Genomic DNA, 23,310 nt, shown 5'->3' with positions numbered 1-23,310 from the left:
ATTCCTTGGAAACTGTATGGGGCAGTTTTATTCTTTCCTGTAGGGTCACTATGAGTCGGAATCGACTTGACTGCAATGGGTTAAGGTTGCTTATGCAGGAAATTACATATTTTGGGTAAATGGTCCCTTTCAGTTATATTTATTCATGACAACAAAAACACTGGCATCACACAATATACTAGTATCATAAAAAAAAAAAAAAAAAATTTCAGAAATTATAGAAAGCCAAAATGAATCTCAGAGGTTGGTGGGACCCTTTAACAGTTAATCTTTGAGCTCAAAATAGGAAGTGTTTCAGCAGCTTAAACCTTTTCATTATAAGACTTCTTACAGTAGAATTTACTATGAAATATATTTTAAAGCAAATCGGGTATAACATATATACACTGGCACGTTAGCACAATGGCAAACTTTAAAAACAAATTATTTTGAACCTTTAAAATCAAGAATAGTATAAAAAAATCCATGGTTTACATTCAGCAAATTCATACTGAAATAGTCTATTTTCGTAGGATAAAGGCCAACACAACTTTACATATGTTACCCGTTTATGACATGTATTTGCATGGCTCTTACTTTCCTAGGTACTCAAAACTTCCACACTGTACAATCCCCCTACTTTAAGCAGACTGTGCAGGGATGATTTGAGGCCAGATCACTGTCAATAGCTTGTGTAGTACTATAATAAAAAAGTGTATTTTGGAAGCTATTCAGTGACCATCAAATACTGTGTCTATAACAAATGGGTTTGGTGCAGTTGGTGGCAGACACCTACTCACTGCACGTAAGAAACAGGGCTGTTGGGATGCACTGGGCCTCATTTTAATAAGCCCCCAGTGCTCCTTCCACATCCACCCCTGTACAATTAATGAAATGCAAGCACTTACTAAAAATTCAAATTTTTTTCGCAGTACATCAGATCGACATATTACTGGTCAAGTGTTTCTAGGACATTAGATTTTCAAATGTTTCTATTGGTTCTTATCCCTTGTCTGTCTTATCTAGATGCTTGTAATCTGATTCACTAGTTTTCAACAAGTCAATCTACTGATGCATGAATGATAATCTTAAATTAGTATTTTCCCCAACAAGCAATAGAAAAAGTTGATTCCTTTACCACTAGGCAAATCTAAAAAGGGATGGTTTCACTCACGAGTTAGTCAAATGAGAGAGAGCACAATATCAAGTACAATTATTAGTATTTAGTGGTGGGCATCACAATGCATGAATCATGTAGAACAAGCAAGAAGTCCAATCATATTTTCCACAATAGAATAATTCCCTAGGGAACTTGTTTCAGACCCACTGACTGTTCTTTACAATGATACCTAAATTTAAACATTAGTTCTTTATCTTATTTTATACCTGTACTTTAAGTGAGGCTTTAAGTTGAAATGCCATTACCTCTTTATCAGAAGGATTAAAGGAAACAGGAACCCAGTGGCTAGATGGTTTAGGAAGAACACTTGGTGAAGGTGGCTCACTAAACTTGGCTCCAGCATAGTTCTGACCAGTTTGCGACTGAAAAAGTAAGCTGGGGCTTGATATGCTGGAGTTCCTATTTGGATTGGTTGGAAAATATAGTTTGTTCTTCCCTGCTTTTTGCATGTCCTTCTATTTTCTTATGAATGATCTTCCTCTAGAAATGCTGATCCTTGGTCTTTTGTCTATTAAGCCGTTGCTGGTTCTTACTAACATTTCTAGATTAGGGGACTGGAATGTTATGCCTCTCTCCACCACTCGTATTCAGGTTCGTTGTCACTTTCCATTTGCTTTTCAGATGGTAGGATTTCCACTACCTGTCCTCTTCCTTGTTGCCAAGACCAGGATGATAAGTGTTGCTTTTGGACAGATTCTTTCCTTTGCCTGAATACAGAAGTTCTCAGGGGCTGATCTGCTGAGTTCAGCCTAGGAGCCGAGGCCAGCATCTGAGTGTCCTCAGCACACAAGTTTGAGAGAAGTCCCAGTGACTTCAAGCTCAGAGCTAGGGCAGTGGGGCTCCTATGTGATGCTGAAGGCTCCCTCCCCTTCCAAGAGAGATGAGGCATGGAACCAACAAAGCCCACGAGCACCAATGGGGGAGCTAATGATCACACCGGTGTCTCCAATCGACCTTCTCCTTCTGCGTCTATCGACCTGTTTCTTAATATTTTATTAATATCTCAAATTAATTTAAATGTGGAATTCAAATACATCTGTCCAAGATAACTTGTCCTGACCCCAAATTGTGCACAAAACACTGAAGTTGAGAAGCATTCACCAAGAAATCTGAAGGTAGCCACTGAGCATAAACAGTTATCTTGGCTCACAATTTTGTTGCTTTTAGCATTAATATACAGTTAAGTGCAGTGGTTAAGTGCTCGGCTGCTACCTGAAAGGTTGGCAGTTGGAACCTACCAGACTCTCTGTGGGAGAAAGATGTGGCAGTCTGCTTGCGAAAGATTACAGCCTTGGAAAACCTACAGGGCAGTTCTACTCCGTCCTCTAGGGTCGCTATGAATCAGAATTGACTTGCCGGCAACAAGTTTTATTTGGCTAATTTAAAGCTACTGTCAAATTTATTTGCTTTTCCTTTTCCTTTTCAAAACGGCTTTCTTATACTTTTCTTGGGTCTCTCAGGTTTTAGTAGAAATTTCATAGCATTGAGATGTCTCTGATATTATGTCCTGATCTTAGTATTCAATAAGAACGATGATAATTATAGCATAATTCAAATAATTCTTCAACATCCATAAAGTACTTCCATATATGTCCTTCCCCAATGACCCCTTTAGGCTTCCTAACAGCTGAAGTTCCCTCACAGGTGAAGAAGTTTAAATTCAGAAAAAATCCAGTGATATACTAATGTCATGCAATAGGAAGTAATGGAATGAGGATTTGTGCTCAAGAGCGTCCAACATTGGTAATTACTGCAATTATCTAACACATTAAATTCACAGTGTGTCTCACAAACTGCTCTCAGCTCCATGTGTATACTACTTCATGTAATCCTCACGACGAGTTTATGAGACAGCTACAATCACTTTAAGATAAGAAAACTGAACCTCAGGAAGACTAGGTAATTTAATCAAGATGAGTGAGAATTTTTATGCCATAGACTTCTTTGGCAGCGTAGCATAGCCCATGGGATTTTTCAGGGAAAAAAATGTTTAAATATGGTATATAAAATACAATAACTAGGACTATAAAACAAAAAGATATGTAGAAATACAGACTGGTCGAGAACCAAGCAAAACCAATTGCTGCGGAGTCCATTTCAATGCGTGGTGACCCCATGAGGGTCAGAGTAAAACTGTGCTCCACAGGGTTTTCAGTGGCTGACATTTTGGAATTATATCACCAGGCCTTTCTTCCAAGGTGTCTCTGGGTCAAACCTTCAATCTTTAGGTGGTCACCCAAGCAAATTAGCTGTCAATACCACCTGGAGACTCCGTACTTCATGTTAAACTCCCCTGCTTGACTACTAACCAAAAGGTTGGCGATCCCCCTCCCCACCCCAGAAGTGCACTGCTGACAGGGGTGGATTAACCGGTAAGTAAGGCACTTTTTTTAAGGCACGCGCACAGGCTTACAGTAAACGAGATACGCAGGGATTTGACTGTGTTTACTCATTTACTTACTAAGGATGTGTTGAAAACCAGGTGAAATTGTGCCCTACAGATTAGTAAATAAGTACAAGTAAACCATTGTGTACCTTGTGTATTGGGTACTCTGTCCCTGCCTCGTGATCTACTTCTGAAAGGTCACAGCCAAGAAAACCCTATGGTGTACAGTTCTATTCTACAACACATGGGGCCTCCATGAGTCGAATTTGATTTGTCTCATAGACAGCTGATTTTTTTTTTTACAACAGACAATACTACCTTCTGCAACTTACTGCTTAAATTGGTGGGATAAAACTTTGAGTCCAGCTGAGGACCACATTTTGACCTCTATAACGTACCTCATGCAACTTAATTAGATAATTGCAAAACCACTCATTTCATAATTTCCATTTTCTCACGTGCCAGTAGACTGGTGAGTTTTTGAGAAGACATATCCCTATGTCTTATTTAATTTTATTTATTACTAAATTTACTTAAAAAATTCTAGCAGTTATCATTGCCTCTATCTGCTGGCAACATTTATAGAACTCCGCCTATACCATAAGCACAAAGAATATACTTAGTGGAAACAATATAAAGAAATAACAGGTACGACTGTTACTTGTTGAGCATTTAGAATGAAATAAAGAATAAAATGACTAGAAAATGAAAAACAAATCCCAGAAAAATATTTGTCCTGTACAGATATTCTTGAATACAAGGGAATGTTGATTTGATTGATGGGATCTTGCTTGAAGACAGTCACTGTGTTTTGCCATCCATTTCCCCTGCATCTACTACGATCAGTGGATGTATCTATGTTCAGTAAGTATTAGGTGAACGAATTCATAAATAAATGGTCAATGATAATTAGGAATGCAAAGTGATAAGAATCTCATCCAGATAATTTGGCACCCTTTCCCTCTATCATCTCTCTAAGTATGTATCTCTGAAACTAATATGTTTAACTGAAGGGGAAAGGCTTTTCAGATTGAAAGAAGCTCTTCATTCTCTCAATGGTATGTGAGTAACTACACTGCCTGGTAACACTCCCAGATAAACCCTGAAGGTTAAACTCAGAAATATAACACAATATAGAGCTTTAGGAAAACCAACCAGCCAAACAAAAGACCACATATAGTAAGATGATCAATCAACAGAGCTCTTATTAGTTAAGCAAAATTACCACACCCAAAGGCTCTCTCCTTTGTGAAGCCTTGTCCAGTGTCTCATCCTAGCCAGTAACAATTAATTGCTCTCTTCTCTGACTCTCACAGGAAGTCGCTTGTACTTCTATTTGTCACTTAGTTTTCCTTCCTCCTATCATAGAAGTTGATGATGACACACTTTTCCCTCCACCCATCCACATGATAGCATCTCACTGAGCATTTGCATGTCCCAGTGCTGTCCTGGGCACTGGGAGTTCAGAGATGAAGGTCTCACCCTCAAAGGGCTTGGAATTTTGGGGCAGCCAAGGATGGTGTGCCCAATGGGTGGGGCCACTATAATAATAATAATACATTTTTTTTACAATTTCATTGAACTAATGTAATATATATATATTTTACTGTACTTTAGATGACAGTTTACAGAACAAACTAGCTTCTCATTAAACAGTTAGTACACATATTGTTTTATGACATTGCTTAATAACCCCACAAAACACTCTCCCCTCTAGACCCTGGATTCCCCATTTCTAGCTTTCCTGTGCCCTACTGCCTTCTAGTCCTTGCCCCTGGGCTGGTGTGCCCCTCTAGTCTTGTTTTGCTTTATGGGCCCATCCAATCCTTGGATGAAGGGTGAACCCCAGGAGTAACCTCATCTCTGAGCTAGAATGGCATATAGGGGCCATACTCTCGGGGCTTCTCCAGTCTCTGTCAGGTCTGCAAGTCTGGTCTTTTTTTTTTTTTCTTTGTGAGTTAGAATTTTGTTCTACCCCTTTCTCCAGCTCTGTCCAGGACCCTCCATTGTGATCCCTGTCAGAGCAGTCAGTGGTGGCAGCCGGCCACCGTCTAGTTGTACTGAACTCAGTCAGGTGGAGGCCATAGTAGATGTGGTCCATTAGTCCTTTGGACTAATCTTTCCCCTGTATCTTTAGTCTTCTTCATTCTCGCTTGCTCCCAAAGGGGTGAGACCAGTGGAGTATCTTAGATGGGCGCTCACAGGCTTTTAAGACCCCTTGTGCTACTCGCCAAAGTAGAAGTTAGAATATTTTCTTTACAAACTATATTTTGCCAATTGAGCCAGGCGTTCCCTGAGACCATGGTCCCCACAGCCCTCAGCCCAGCAATTTGGTCCCTCAGGGAGTTTGGATGTGTCTACAGAGCTTCCATAACCTTGCCTTGTACAAGGTGTACTGGCTTCCCCAGTATTGCATACTGTCTTACCCTTCACAAAGTTACCACTTATCTAGTGCCTATTTAGTGTTTTTCCATCCCCACCCCTCTCTTCCCTCATAACCATCAAAGATTGTTTCTTTTTGTGTGTAAACATTTTCATGAGTTTTTATAGTAGTGGTCTCATACAATACTTGTCCTTTTGTGATTGACTTATTTCACTCAACATGATGCCTTCCACATTGATCCATGTTATGAGATGCTTCACAGATTTATCGTTCTCTATCACTTTTTTTTCTTATCACTGCATAGTATTCCATTGTGTGTATGCGCCATAGTTTGTTTATGCATTCATCTATCGGTGGGCATCTAGGTTGTTTCTATCTTTTTACTATCGTGAACAATGCTGCAATGAACATGGGTGTGCATATGTCTATTCGTATGATGACTCTTATTTCTCTAGGATATATTCCTAGGAGTGGGATTGCTGGATTATATGGTATTTCTATTTTTAGCTTTCTAAGGAAGCGCCAGAAACCCTGGTGGTATAGTGGCTAAGAGCTACAGCCGCTAACCAAAAGGTTGGCAGTTCGAATCCACAGATGCTCCTTGGAAACCCCGTGGGGCACTTCTACTCGGTCCTATAGGGTTGCTATGAGTCGGAATTAACTCAACGGCAGTGGGTATATGAAGTGCCATATCCTTTTCCAAAATGGCTCTATCATTTTGCATTCCCACCGGCAGTTCACAAGAGTACCAGTCTCTCTGCAGCCTCTCCAATATTTGTTATTTTCTGTTTTTTTTGACTCATGCCAGTAATGCCAGTCTGAGATGGTATCTCATTGTGGTTCTGATTTGCATTTCTATAATGGCTAGTGATCATGAGCATTGCCTCATGTGTCCGTTAACTGTTTGAATGTCTTCTTCGGTATTGTTTTTGTGATTTCCTTTTCATCGTTCTCTTTATTGGTGTATAGGAATCCAAATGATTTTTGTACGTTTATCTTGTATCCTGCTAATCTGCTGAATCTTTCTAATTAGTTCCAGTAGTTTTCTTGTGGAGCCTTTTGGGTTTTATATGTATATAGTATCATATCATCTGCAAATAGGAACAGTTTAACTTCTTCGTTATCAATTTGGATGCCTTTTATTTTTTTCTTTCCTGATTGCTCTAGCTAGGACTTCCAGCACAATATTAAATAGGAGTGGTGATGAAGGGCATCCTTGTCTTGTGAAGGAGAATGTTTCCAACCTCTCTCCATCAAGAACGATGTTGGCTGTTGGTTTTGTATAGATGCCTTTTATTATGTTGAGGAATATCCCTTCTATACCTATTTTATTGAGAATTTTATTCAGGAATGGGTGTTGGAGTTTGTCAAATGTCTTTCTGCATTGATCGAGATGATCATGTAATTCTTTTATTTATGTGGTGGGTCATGTTGATTGATTTTCTAATGTCGAATCATCCTTGCCAGCCTGATATGAATCCTACTTGGTCATGGTGTATTATTTTTTTTTTGGTATGATGCTGAATTCTATTGGCTAGAATTTTGTTGAGAGTTTTTGCATCTATATTCATGAGAGATAATGGTCTGTAACTTTCTTTTTTTGTGTGTCTTTGCCTTGTTTTGGTATCAGGGCTATACTGGCTTCATAGAATGAATTCGGAAATATCCCTTCCTTTTGTACGTTCTGAAATAGCTTGAGTAGTACTGGAGTAACCGCTTCTCTGAGTGGTAGAATTCTCCACTGAAGCCCTTTGGCCCAGGGCTTTTTTTTTGTTGTTGGGAGGCCTTTTTTTTTTTTTTTTTTTTCCTTTAATTACATTTTCAATCTCTTCTCTTGTTATGAGTCTGTTTGGATTTTCAACATTGTTTTGCATTAGTTTGGGTAGGTAGTGTGTCTCTAAAAGTTTGTCCATTTCCTCTAGGTTTTCAGATTTGTTGGTGTATAGTTTTTCATAATGCTCTGTTATGATCCTTTTTATTTCAGTTGGGCCTACTATAATGACCCTTATTTCAATCCTTATTTAGGTTATTTGCATCATCTCTTGTTTTTCTTTTGTCAGTTTGGCCAGTGGTTTGTCGACTTTGTTGATCTTTTCGAAGGACCAACTTTTGGTTTTGTTGATTCTTTCTATTGTTTTCTATTCTCCATTTCATTTATTTCTGCTCTGATATTTATTATATCCTCTCTTCTGGTGGCTGTGGGCTTCTTTTTTCTGTTCTCTTTCTATTTGTTCTAGTTGCGCAGCTACTGTTTTGATTTTGTTCCTTTCTTCTTTTTTGATGTGTGCATCTTTTTTTTTTTTATCTACTGCTATAAATTGACCGCTGAGCTTTGCCTTGCTGTGTCCCAAAAGTTTTGGTATGATGTGTTTTCATTCTTATTTGATTCTAGGATTTTTTTTTTTATTCCATCTCTGATTTCTTCTATTACCCAGTAGTTTTTCAGCAAGGTGTTGCTCAGTTTCCATGCAACTGATTTTTTTCCCGTTCTCTTCCTGTTAATTTCTGCTTTGATGATGTTGTGGCCAGAGAAGATACTTTGTATTATCTCAGTATTTTGGATTTCATTGAGGGTTGCTCTGTGGCCTAAGATGTGGTCAATTCTGGAGAATGTTCCAAGTGCATTGGAGAAGAATGTGCAGTTTGCAGCTGTTGGGTGGAGTGTTCCATATATGTCTATGATATCAAACCCATAGCCGTCGAGTCAATTCTGACTCATAGCCACCCTATAGGACAGAGTAGAACTGCCCCACAAGTTGGCTGATTATGTCCTCTACATCTTCTGTATCTTTGGTGAGTTTCTTTCTAGATGTTCTGTCCTTCACTGAGAGTGATGTGCTGAATTCTCCTACTGTTATTGTGGAACTGCCAATTTCTCTTTTCAGTGCGGTTAGAGTTTTTTTTTTTTTGTATCTTGGAGCCCTGTCATTGGGTGTGTAGGTGTTTATTATGGTTATGTCTTCATGATGGATTGTCCTTTAATCATTATATAGTGCTCTTCTTTGTCATTTATGGTAGATTTTGTCTTAAAGTCTATTTTATCTGAGATTAGTATTGTTACTCCTGGTCCTTTTTGGTCATTATTTGCTTTAAATATTTTTTTCCATCTTTTGATTTTTAATAAATTTGCATCTTTGTTTCTAAGGTGAGTTTCTTATAGACAGCATATTAATGGATCCTGTTTTTTCATCCATTCTATCACTCTCTGTCACTTTATGGGTGCTTTTAGGCCACTTCCATTCAGTATAATTACTGATGGGTGTGAATTTATTGCTGTCATTTTGTAGTGCTTTTTTTTTTTTTTTGTAGCGTTGAGAGGGACAAGAAACTGAGAAATGAAGAAAAACAAAAAAGGAGAAAAAATAATTAAATAAATAAGATAAAAATAACAACAACAACAAAAACAAAGACATGCCCCCAGGGATCCCACCAGCATGGCCATGCAGACTGGGGAAGTAACTCCGAAGCCACACAGTACAGCCCGGCTAGAAGGGGCAGAGATGGCACACAGTGCCAGGTATTCAGAGACAGGAAAAGAAGGTAGGTAGAGAGAGACAAGAAACTGAGAAATGAAGAAAACAAAAAGGAAAAAAGAAAACAAACAAGAACAAAAAAAATCCGCAGGCATCCCATCAATGTGGTGGTACAGACTGGAGAGGTGGCCCCCCAGCCAAGAGGTGCTTCACAGCCTGACAAGAAGAAGCAAAGATGACACATGGAGCCAGGCGTTCCCTGTGTGTGTGTGAATGCTAACCAAATAAAAATTTTTATGTTCTTTATTCTTATTTATTTTTAAAATTTCTTATGTTTATAAATTAACGAGAGATATGTGTGAAAATTTCCCAGCTCAACAATAGATTTTTCAATTTCTTTTTGTATTTATGTGCATTTCTGCTTGAGGTAATTTTAGGCTATATTCATAAGTGCATACAATTTAAAATTTAATTTTGTAAATATTACATATTTAATTTCTACAAATTCTGTTTTGTCCTTTCCCAAATCTATGCTATTCACTTGTGTTGCATGGTTATATCTACAGCTTCTACTTAGTTCTTCAAAATTTTATACATATTTATTTTACATTCTGTGTCTGATAATGCCAGTACCTGAAATTGTCGTGGTCTATTTTTGTTGTCGGATTGTTTTCCTGTTTCTTACATGCTGCAATTTGTTTGTTGGGCTTTTTGTGATTTTTTATTGTGAGCTGCTTATTTTCTTTGAAATTCTTGGTGGCCTCAGTTGAGTGTCAGCAGAAGATTTGCATTTCCTTCTGCCAGCTAAGGACAAAAGCAGCGAGGGGCACATTGTTTTAAATCCACCCACTCACTGCTCCCACCGACATTTTTTGTTTAATGTTTGTTTGCTTTTAACCAACACTTGGAACCAAGAATTTGAGCTTAAAATCTATATGAAGGTCAGCTTTTTAGCAAAATCTCAGGTAAATTGTTCTTGGGAATCTCAAGAAATTTGCTGTTAGAAATCTCAGTATTCCTAAATAGATTCTGTAACTATCATGAATCCTAAATTTTAGTTGCTATCCTCTGCAAACTGTGCAGCTGTCTAAGCAGAAGCTCAGTGCCTCCAGGATTCCACAGAATTCCGCAGGGTGGAAGCTGAATCTGACACTTGAAAACAGCCCCTTGTCTCATCTTTTACTTTATTTGAGACCTTACAGATAGCTTAGTGTTGTAGTGCCTAAGCAATACATTCTAAATCAACTGATCAATCATCCAAATAATCAATCAACATTATCTGTCGTGTTCTTTATTCCACTGGGGGGTTATTCAGAGTATCTAATATAGAATATTGCCAGAAACTAAAGTTACTTCTTTAGTCTATCTTTTATATATATACGGGCTGGATTTGACATTAATATTTAATTCTAAGATACAATTTAATAAGCACATAGTTAAAGTAAACATGAAGAATAGTCTCTTCCCATTTTTACTCTTTTGGTCAGTTACGGTACTTCCTCTCTTTGGTAACTTTCCACTGGTTGTACTTTGTTAATGATGTAAAATCATAATCTAATCTTCTGCACTGATTGCTGTAAAGGCTACCTTTTGTCCTTCACTGATGTATACAGGCATGAGTTTTTTCAAAGTTCCAATTCATTGGACCATATTCGTTTCCTTAAGAAAACTCATTCTCTTTCTTTCGTCTTGACATTTTATTAACTTAAGAGTGTGGAAATGCAATTATCACTGAGCATTTCACAATGCAACATCTCTCACTACAAAGGCAAGGAAGGGGAACTAAAAGTAAGCATATATTAGGATACTTATTTTTTTAGAGAAAAGAGAGTGTGTGTATGTATATATATATTATATATAGTTTTCTCCTCATGCACTTAATGGCATTATTAGAAACCTGCCAAAGACTGAAGGTAAAGATGATTTTTAGATTTGAGAATACACTGGGTTATTAGCCAAGAAACGGACTTGTGTTGGCTAGCCTGACAAAGGCAAGAATGAGGAACAGTTAATAAACATTTTCAAGTATATAAACGGATGTGCAATTCAGAAGAGACTCATTCATCATGATTTCTTTTGAAATGGAGCAACAAAAAGTGATTTTAAATAGAATTTATTTTGGATGAAAATATTTCAGTGTAGGTTCAGAAATGGCACACTGGCAATTCTTCTCTTGTGGTTTGAATATAGGGCATTGCATGGATTCAGTGTTCTTTTTAAATTATTTGTGTTGGTACAATTCATAGTCAGTTTTTAATTTTTCTTTCAGAGCAATAAAGGCATATATTAAAGTAAATGAATAGAAGTGAACTTACCTAGAAAATAAGAAAACTTCAGTTTCGCGATACTTTACTTCCAAGACTCCTTACAAAGCTCTGAAGAGGCCTTAGCAACGTGTTCACATGGTCATAATTCTTTTGTGAAATTTGCAAAAATATGCCATTCCAATGACAATATAATTGACAATTTATTGTCTATTTCATCTCAGATACTCCTTCACTTAGATACCCAGTTCTGTGGGAAGGTGTTTGGGTGGTCGCAGACATGACCTGGATTCAACACATTTCCAAGCAAACTACTTACAGATTTTCTTCAGTGAACATAAAAAGTTATTCTAAAATATTCATGGAAAAGAAAAGAAATTACCATAAGTGAGCTAAAATAATTGAAGAATATGTGTATGACTGTAAATTTGCCCTGAGGCAATATCTGTAAATTCATCATTATTATATTTTCCCAGGTAATGTATATATATATTTTAATGTCTTCTCTTTATTGCTCTTTTTACTGCTAATAATGCCTTTTGTCTTAAGGTCCATGTTTTCATATATTAATCCAAATTAAAATAGTCATATGGAGTTTATAAGATATGTTCCTAAAAATTAATGGTATGGAATGCTGGAAAATCAGAGAAAGAGAAAAAATATAACTGTAAGGTTCTGACTAAACACAGTCAGATGCTGAGTTACCTCTATTGAGATAAATGTGGCCAGGGCATGAGAGGAAGTGAACACATCAAAGAGTTCTGGTTCCAATGCAAAAAGAAATATCTGTACTTTCTTCTGACCCTTTGTAATGTATTGTTTGCACCATGTGGTGTGGTACTACACAAAAACTCAGCCTGTGAATAGGAACATGGTATGGCCTTCTTTATTTTCTCACTAATGAACCATGTGTTTGAGGGCAGGTCATGTAAAATAGTCAGGGTCATCGTCTCCTCTCCTCAACTCTAAAATGATAGGTTATGAATGTATTTCCAATCTAAGATGAGCATTGTGTTCCAAATATGCCTGCCAGATTTAAGGGCAATCCTGAGTCTATATGTGATTTTCCCCCAAAATGGCCTCTTTCTTATTAGGAAACACAAATAAATCAGTTTAAATAAGTAGGGAGTAATCACCTAACTATTGTCCTGGTGGCGATATGGTTAAAAGCCAAGACATGCTGTGGTTGTGAACCAAAAAGTTCAGCAGTTCAAATCTACCTGCTGCTCCTTGGAAACCCTATGGAGCAGTTCCACTCTGTCCTATTGGGCCACTATGAGTCACAATCAACTTGACGGCAGTGGATTTGGTTTTTTGGTTTAATCACCTGCAAACTACTACTTTATGAAATTATTACAATCAGGTGCATTACCAGTAGACTAGAATGAAAAAGAATTTTTAATTGAAGCAGTATAATTAATTACATCATTCTGCACTGTTGAAGTTAAAGCAATTAAAATTATATCCTGAAACTATGGTATTAGAGAAGATTATGAATTAATATAAAAACTTAATAAAGTATACATATACAATCAAATCACATCTTAGTCATATAAAATACTTGAAATGTAAATATAAACACTAATAATCTGTGAATTTATATAGAATACATAAGTATATAATAAAGTTACTGATCGTATACGTATATAGAATTGTATTCAAGAGTATATTTATTAAAACTAACACATATTCAATAAAAAAATCTGTCAGACAAGAACATAGAGCCTGTTGAAAGACTGAGTGATGTGCTTTTTTAATGCCGGCAGACTAGTCATCTCTTCCGGTTGAACTGAAAGAGATGAAGAAGCGACATGTAAGATGGTGTATACAGAGGTGACACAGTGTAAGAAATGACCTTCCTCACTCTGTGGGGCATCAGGGATCCTTAGTGAGGTGTGCGCCTGGGCTGGGGAGGTGACTGGCAAGGCAACAGCTGTTTGAGAATCTGTGGTTTTATGAAATTCTGGAAGACATTTTCAGCATAAGTCATGAGACAGGAGGTGTCTGTGGGGTGGCAAGGTGCCAGTGAAGAAGGGAGTTGAAGTCCAACCAAAAAGAAAGTTATTGTCCTCTTCCAAAATTTTAATATGCAATGCAAATGCATAGCAGTGGGATCCCAGAATGCTAAACGAAGACAAGTGGTCAGTTGTGGGTGGTGGATTTTTTAAATCTTTGTTGTCGTTGTTATTAAGGTCACATCCAAAAACCCGAAGCCCTTTGCCGTCAAGTTGATTCCGACTCATAGCGACCCTACAGGACAGAGTAGAACTGCCCCATAAAAAAAAAAAAAGGCTTCATAAAAAAAATATAGTCATCCTTTATTCATTCACTCTGTAAACAAATATTTGTTCAGCCTCTGCTATGTGTCAGGCTCTATTCTTGTCAGTTCTGAATGCTGGGAACAGAAAAATAAACAAAATAGACAAATTCCAATCCCAACAGAGCTTATACTCTTGTAGTAAGATGGGCAATAGATAAATCCATATATACAATGATATGTGACTATAGATATTAAGAAAAATATTAAAAGAGGGTGAATATTATCTTTGTTAGATTTGTCAGTGACCACATTTATTTCTGATGACATGACTTTTTGGCAAAGACGTGAATGAAGAAGTGAAGAAAGCATCTGCAAGAATGGAGAGTAGAAGTAGAAAGTTCAAAGGCAGATTGAACTTGGCTTGAGGGACAGCAGGAAGGCAAATGTGGTTGGAGCAGAGTGAGCAATCCAGAGAGCGAGGGGTGATGAGGTTGGAAAGACAACCAGGAGCTAGAAAATTTAGAGCCCACAAGTGGGCTCTACTTATCAGCTGAGAAACACTCACAGGAAGCTTGCAGCATCTCAAGTCCCACTCAAACTTGCTGATTTGTATGCACATTAAAATTTGGGAAACAATGATTGAACATCTATACACAAAGGCTAGCCTTTGGGAGTTTACCTAGGTGTACGACCATTAAGGTTTTTGTTTTAAATTGGAAGAGTGATCAATTTTTCTCATAGAAGAGAATGGTGTCGATGCTGTGTAGAGAACCGGCTGTAGAGTGCAATCATTTGGAGGCATTAAAAACAACAACAAACCAAACCCGTTGCCGTTGAGTCGATTCCAACTATAGCGACCCTATAGGACACAGTGGAACTGCCCCATAGTGTTCCGAGGAGGAGGAGTAGCTGGTGGATTCCAACTGCCGACCTTTTTTGGTTAGCAGCTGTAGCTCTTCACCACTGTGCCACCAGGGCTCCAGCTGCTCTATTTAGTTTGGTAGCTACATGGATGGAGTACGTTTTGAAAGAAGACCTTGTCAGAAATTGTTGATGAACTGAATGACAGCTGTGCAAACAATAATGGAATCAAGATTTACTCCAATGTTTTTGGTCTGAGCAACTGAGTGAATGGTGGTAAGTAAGGGACTTCTTAAGGATTTGCTTTTTCAGATTTATTTTGAAAGTTTTGTTAGGTTGACATTCAAGCAGGAATGTCCAGTAAGAGTTCAGTGGCGAAGTTGGTCAGCAACATCAGTCCATCAATAACCCATTTCACCTATCTCTCCTGGCTAATTACAGTTAACAACTGAACAAAATAGGAAACCCAAATACCTTGGACTTTGAAAAGTAAAAAAAAACCAAATAGATTGCGTGGGAGAGTGGTCTACAAGGAAATGGATGTTCCATTTGTTTGTTTCCCTTTTTTTTTGATTGGTAATGTAGAAAAAAAAATGTAGAAGATCCTCAAAAATGAGGAAAACTCTCATGAGATGCATTGACACAATGGCTGGAACAATGGGCTCAGACATACCAGTGATCATGAGGATGGCGCAGGACCAGGTAACGTTCCGTTGTGTTATACATAAGGTCGCCATGAGCTGGAGCTGTCTCCAAGGCAAATAACATGCATAGTTTTGGCAAATAATACACCTTATGCCACATAATTGTCTGGTTAATTTTACATTTTTTTTTTTTTGCAGTTGTTTCTTCCAAGTATTCACATATTCTCCGTGGTGTGGAGAAGGTTAAAATATCACTGGTACATATTAAATGGACCTTGCTTCACAAGATAATTAATGACAATTTGCAGGAAAGAAAGAAGCTACAACTTATGTACATGGACTCGGCCCTCTTTTCCCAATTGTGTGTTGAGATCCTTTCCGTAAAGGTTATTGGAATTATTCTTCCTAAAAAAACAAATATTGTTAAATGTTAAGAATACAACCTCCGAAGCCACCAATTCTTTTGTTTTCTGTATTCTCAGATTTGCACTGTCTTTGACTTTCAGTTTGAGCTCTGACAATCGGTAGGGCCAAGTCTGTGGCTATTAAGTTATACTTTTTTTAGAACAATTTTATGTCCAAAGCATTGATAGCAGAAGGTGGGGGGTAGGGAATCGAAAAAAAAAAAAAAAGCAAAAACAACAGAATGTAGAGGCTGATGGTGTTCTCTGCTAGACTTGCCTCACTTGTAAGAATCAATATTTGGTTAAAGGAAAGCCTAGCTGTGTAGACATATATATGAATATTTTTGAACGATGTGTATTATGCAATTCCCCTACTCTATTCCTATATCTGGAAACATTTCTGTTTATATGGAAACGCACAAATATTGCCCTAGAAATGTGTCGGGGAAGTTGCTTACAGGGCTAGGCATACGGTAATTATTTACTTGAGAATTAGGCACGTCATTGATACTGCATTTTGTTATTAATAGCATTTCATATTAGATTTCTTATCTTATACATTGATAATACACAGCAGTGATATTTTCACACTAATTCTGTGTTTTATAAACTCTTGAAAGATATATCCTGTGATGTAAACAGTTTAATCGACTATGCTTGAAAGTCATCATTAAAGCCCTGCATCTTTATTTAAAGACGATGAAAAAGTAAAACAAAGTTTTCGGGGTTCTTCTCTGTCTTTGCGACAGTGCCCTTTGTCATATCAACACCTCTAGTGCGTCCGCACTAGTGATATTTGTTCAGCATAAGAACGGTAGTATTAACATCATTAACGAACTGAAGATTGATTTATTAACGATGCCTAAACTTGGTCGGGGCGGGGTGGGGGCGTGGTGAGGGGTGCAAGAGAAAACACACACACGCTCAGACAAACACACATCTATATAACTGGTAAGCGCGCTGAAAAAGAAAATTCTACTACAGTGTTTCATATTTCTACACAAATTCCACCCCTAGCTGGTGCAACCGATTAATGTGCTTAGTAACACACTGAAAGGTTGAAGGTTTGAGCCCACCTGGAGGTGCCTTGGAAGAGAGGCTTGGCAATATGCTTCTGAAAAATCAACCACTGACAACCCTACAGAGCACAGTTCTACAGCGATAAGCATGGGGTTGCCGTGTATATATGTATCTATACACATATATATATATGCATATGTATACACACACACACATTACAATACGCAGTGCTTCTGAATAAAATTGTTGCCTGAATAAATGGCTTTTTTGTCCTTCCGTGGCAGGTAATATTGCATCAGCTCCTTTCCTCCCTTGATCTATAAAATCCCTTTGTAGTGTAAAAGGAAATTATCCTACAAATGCTCGTCCAGCTGAGACACATGCTCCTTTATTAGGTTTGGCTGCTCACTAGCTTCTGCTATACTTCCCAGAGAATGAACAATAAGGTGATATTTCATTATGCCAAGTTTAGGTATGGAGCCCTGGTGACGCAGTGGTTAAGTGATATGGCTGCTGACCAAAAAGTTGGCAGTTCAAATCTACCAGCTGCTCCTTGGAAACCCTATGAAGCACTTCTACTCTGTCCTGTAGGGTTGCTACGGGTCAGAATTGACCAGACAGCAACTGGTTTGGTTTGGTTTTTAAGATTAGATATGATGAAATACTGCATTCTCAATTCATGTAACTGCATTTCCTCCCTGAGGCGAAGAAAGCAAAGAGGGACTCTATGATCATAGCTTCAGAAGCTCCAGCCTTCCAGGAGGACTCATGTAGTGTTGAGATCAATCTTGACACCTAAAACATTAGTTTCTAGGAATTTCTTTTGGATATCTCCTTTTAAAGTGAAAAATATATATATATCTTTATATATTGTCACTCCCTGCATTTTCCAAGAATTTTAGTGTATTATAATGCACAGAAAGTGCCAAATCAAACATCAAACTCAAAATAACTAAATAAAAATTGGAATGTAAAAATGACAATATAAAAATATACAATTTCGAGACCTCGCAAATCATATAATTCACGCTAAAATCTGTAAATTACATTTGAAAAGTGGGGAGGTTAAAGGGATTTAAATGGAAGTAAAGTTCCTATGGAAGCCCTGGTGGTGTACTGGTTAAGTGCTATGGCTGCTAAACAAAGGGTTGGCAGTTCAAATCCACCAGGCGCTCCTTGGAAACTCTATGGGGCAGTTCTACTCTGTCCTACAGGGTCTCTATGAGTCGGAATCGACTTGATGGCACTAGATTTGGTTTGGTTTGGGTTTTAAAGTTCCTATACTTCACTCAAAGTGGTAAAATGTCACCAACAGCAGTCTATGATAAGCAGTGTTTAAGAACTTGGCGGCTAACCAAAAGTTTGGCAGCTCGAATCCACCAGCAGCTCTTTGCAAACTCTGTGGGACAGTTCTACTCTGCCCTGCAGGGTTGCCGTGAGTGGGAATCGACTCGATGGCAGTGGGTTTTTTTTTTTTTTTAATGTGATAATATGAACAGCAGCCACCAAGTAACTGCACAAATCAATATAACCCCCAAATTATAATTAAGTCAAAATGGAACCCTAAAAATGTTCAAATAAAAAAAAAAGAAAGGCAAGAAAAAAGAACCTGAGCTAAAAAAAAAAAAAAAAAAAAAACAAGCAGAAAGCAAATTCTAAAATGGTAGACATGAGTCCTAACATTCGGTTGCTGTTAGCTGCTGTCAAGTGGGCTCCTGAATCACAGTGACCCCACGTACAGTTGGATAGTACTCTTGTGATCCACAGTGTTTTGTTGGCTGATTTTCAGAAGTAGATTGCCAGGCCTTTCTTCCTAGTCTGTCTTAGTCTGGAAGCTCTGCTGAAGTCTGTTCAGTACCGTAGCAACCTGCAAGCCTCCACTGATGTGTGGTGGCTGTGCCTGGGGCTCCGGTATGGAAGGCGAGAACTCTACAACTGTACCGCCACTGCCCTCATAACATATCAATAAATAAGTTAAATATAAATAATCTAAGTACATAAAAAACTGACAGAGGGGATAAAAAAGCATGACTCGTTCAGATGCTTCCTACTAGAATCTCATTTCAAAGAAAGATACAGGCAGGTTGAAAGTAAGAAGACGGAAAATTATACATCATGAAGATATCAATAAAAAAGCAGAATTGGCTATATAAATGTCAGATAAAAGTAGACTTTGAGAAAAAAATCCTACTAGAGAGAAAGAAGGAAATGTAAATTAAAAATACAATGAGCTATACTACACACCTATTAGAATGACTAAAATCTCAAACTCTGACAACACCAAATTCTGGTGAGGTTATGGGGCCATAGAACACTCACTTATTGCCAGCGGGAATGCAAATGGACACAGTCACTTTGGGAGATGGTTTGGCAGATTCTCACGAAACTAAACACAGGCTTACAGTATGACCGAGCAGTCTTGTTCCTAGATATTTATCCAGATGAGGTAAGCACTTATGTCCATACACAAAACTTGCGCACAAATGCCAGTGGAAGCTTTATTCACGTTTGTCAAAAATTGAAAGAAAAAAAAAAAACCAAGGTGTCCTTCAACAGAAGAATGAATAAACAAACTGTGGTATATCTATAACATGGAATATTATTTTCAGAGACAAAAAGATGAGTTATCAAGCCATGAAACATGGAGGGACCTTCAAACACATTGCTAAGTGAAAGAAGCCAGTTTGAAAGGGCCATATACTATATAATTCTGACTATAAGATACGCTGGAAAAGAACAAAGCTAAAGACAAAAGACATAACCATAGCAAAAAATCTGTGATTTCTAGTGGTTCCGGTGAGGGAGGGCTGGATGAGTTGGGGAGCGCGGTGGCTGTTTAGGATGAAGAAACTGTTCTGTATGCTACCGTCATGGTGAATATGTGGCATTACACATTTGACCAAACCCGTAAATCTGTGAATACTATGAGCCTGTGTATACTATGGACTTTAGTTATAATGTGTCCGTTTGGGTTCGTCATTTGTAAGAGATGAATCACACTAAACAAGTTCAATCTAATTCAATTCCATTCACCTCCCTTCTGACACCATTGCAGATGCAGAAGCTCGTCCTCGCACCCTAACCTCCCGAGCTAGGTCAGATCTCACCACGTAAGGACACAGTCCTCCAGACCGCCAAGTCCGTCCAAGACTTCACATGGCAGCCACAGGACTGGGGTTCCGAGGCACCTCTCACTTTTGACCTGCTGACTACAAATTCAGAGGTCTCCTGCTACTCCCTCGGGATGCTGCCATGAGCATGGAAATTCCCCCAGGTTCCCCTCGTTTCTGACCTGCTGCCTACACATTCAGTGGTTTCCCACCACACTTCCAAGGCTGTAAATCTTCAGGAAGCTGACTGCCACATCTTTCTCACATGGAGCGGCTGGTGGTTTCAAACTACCAGCCTTTCCGTTAGCAGGGGAGCACTTTAACCACCATGAAACCAGGGCTCCTTAACTTTCAGGCAAGCCTCCTTAACCTCTTTATTAATTTGAATTATGTTTTTTAGTTTACTCTTGTGAATTCCCGAGTTAAATAATACTTTCTTTCACATTGTGTTGATGACACAGCTTGGCAGATAGGACAAAATCATCCAGTCTTTCTGCTCCTGCTCAACCCAACAAGAGGCAGAGCTCAGAAAATCCATTCAGCTCATTTAGAACACCTTGTCCACAATTGGCACTGTGGGATGGTGGCACACAAACGTACAAGATGCAGCCACAACTGTTGACAACTTATGTACTTGTTATAAGAAATGACATGTACATTTGCAGAAATTCAACAAATATTGCATACACCGTACCCTGAATTGAATGGGCGATGCATTAGGGAGTTGATAAAAGTAGAAAGCAAAGAAGAATTTCTTTGTAAAATAATTTCACTCAAAAAGCCACATTTCTTTATATAATAACTTTTGGTAAATTATACCTCGCGATACATTTCAACAAAGGAGGCAATACTCAGAAACTGATCATTGTCTCTGGTTTTCATTTAGTGGGACATTGTGAGAGGTTAATAGACACCCCCAGATCGTGTGGGCTATCCAGTAGTTCCAGAGGCTTTATTTTGTGTAACAGTGATTTCCTACATTCGTTTGCAGGTAGCATTAGTCTGAGTAATAACATTTTCATTCACATTGATTCAAGTTACAATGCTTTCCAGAGAGATAATGTAGAGAGAACATTTAACAGTAATTTAGGTGATGGAAAAAAGAGTTATGTAGTTAATTACGGTATGCTTCAATGGTGAAAAAAATGCTGACAAATTCAGTTGTAGCATACCTAATAAGGTTATTTGGAAAAAAAAAAATGTCTACCCAACAGATGTTATAATTCTTACATCTTTATAAGAAAGACCAGCTTGGATTTTTCATATACAGAAACTGGTTTTCCACAGTTGACTATTTTACTGTAGGACAATACATTTTCTTCTTGAATTATAATTGAAAAATTTTATTGACCTCAAATTCAAAACAAGGAAGCAAGTTACAAATATCAATGGACAGATATAAAATAGATTGGATTTCATTTGCAATCTAAGGATTTGAACTCATTTTGTTTATAAATAAAACTATTCCATATAGCTAACTCTTGTAATTAGTTGGCGGTAAGTTAGCCTTATCTCAGACTGCAATTCATGATTCTTAGATCTTCTTTAAAAGCCTCTATTTTACACTTGATTATATTTAATGGAAGGTAGGCCGGCATAAGAGATTAAGATTTTAGAATTTCAAGTGAAACCAGTAGGGTTTGGTTGCTTGTACTAACAGTTCATCATTATGTGAACTTTATATGCCTTAACGTTTATGATAAAGATTTCTAACTCACAGAATAATTACATGTATTCAAGTATATGATATATATAAAAGAATGTGGCACATCATACTATCACTGTAATAATTATTATTTGTGACCAACAAGGCATGAAGCAAAGTGCATCCAAAATGATTTATATCACCTACAGAGTATCTTTTCTTGAGAAGATCACTCATTCATCCTTCCATCACTCCAACATGAATGGGTTTTGTAAACATCTTGAAGAGCTTACAGTGAGCATGAGTAAACGTTGGGCTCTATACAGTGGCCCATTATAGCTGTTTCATAAATGTGGGGTCATACTGAGTTTCTTTTAAGGGTGGTGGTAAAATAGGGGAACAGATAAGGATGATGGAGGAAAAACATGATAAACATAACACTGAACTACTGAACTATACATGTGAACCCGTTACCATCAGAGTCACTTCCGGGTCAGCAACCCTATAGGACAGAGCAGAGCTGCCCCATAGGGTTTCCAAGGAGTGGCTGGTGGATTTGAACTGCCGACTTTTGGTTCACAGGCGAGCTCTTAACCACTGCACCAAAGATTGTTGAAGTGGTAAATGTTTTGTTACATATATGTTTAACACAAGTAAAAAAAAAAAAAACTTACCTTTGTAGACTGTGGCTCTGGTAACGTCTTTCTTCAGGTCTGAAATGCAGCCAAGTGTGTTTTCTCCTCTCTCTGGGAACCTCATGCCTTTAGCCTACGGTCAGTAAGTAATATTGATGCCACGGCAGCTACTTCTCATTCTTCACTCTTGCCCCCCAACCGTCCACGTTTATTTTATCTATTGGAATTCTTTGGAGCCTTGGTGGGGCAGTGGTTAAACGTTTGGCTGCTGATCAAAAGTTCGGCAGTTCGAATCCACCAGCTGCTCCTTAGAAACCCTGTGGGGTATTTTTACTTTGTCCTATAGGGTTGCATGAGTCAGAATCCGCTGGAAGGCAATGGTTTTTATTGGCATTATTAGACATGAGGAATTAAGGCACTTCAAACTTAGATATCTTGAGTACTGACAGGGCCACTAATACAAGCAAAAAATGATTAAAAATATCCGAAGAAAAGAAAGCATTATATGCTCTTCCATGCTGCAGCTTTCCCACTGTGAATGACTTCTTTATGTTATTCTTTATACTACATTATTACTGCAATAGTTGTTTGACAAGTGACCACTGATGAATACTGAGAGGTTCACATTTGGTCTCTTTATAACACCTGAATTAAATTCACACAGGCTATTAAACCTAGTGGTTTAGACATATGGCTGCTAACCAAAAGGCTGGCAGTTCGAATCCACTAGAGGCTCCTTGGAAACTTTATGGGGCAGTTCTACTCTGTTCTACAGGGTCACTATGAGTACAAATTGACTAGATGGCATGGGTTAGGTTAGGTTATTACAAAGAAACAAAGTACTTTTTAGAGAAACATTTATACATGTGTGTATGTATATGTAAACAAACTTTTTATTTAAATTATTAATTAAAGATATTATCATGTAAATTTTATGGTACTATATTACATGCTTTTGTCATTAAAATATTTATATTTAACCTTGTTTTTAGATGCAGAGTTTACAAATCCTAATACAAAATTCGTAAGCAGTCATTAATAACACTAAAGAAGATAGCTAATCAAG

General features: G+C 37.9%; 1 pseudogene; it reads right to left on the bottom strand.

Annotated features, from left to right (window-relative positions):
- Window positions 1-1,359: 1,359 nt before the first annotated feature.
- LOC126086969 (proline-rich nuclear receptor coactivator 2-like) lies at window positions 1,360-22,368 on the bottom strand (annotated as a pseudogene).
- Between the last annotated feature and the right edge of the window lie 942 nt (window positions 22,369-23,310).

Source organism: Elephas maximus, chromosome 12, assembly GCF_024166365.1.
Source record: "Elephas maximus indicus isolate mEleMax1 chromosome 12, mEleMax1 primary haplotype, whole genome shotgun sequence".
NCBI classification, from domain to species: Eukaryota; Metazoa; Chordata; class Mammalia; order Proboscidea; family Elephantidae; genus Elephas; species Elephas maximus.
This window is presented reverse-complemented; position numbering and strand designations above follow the sequence as displayed.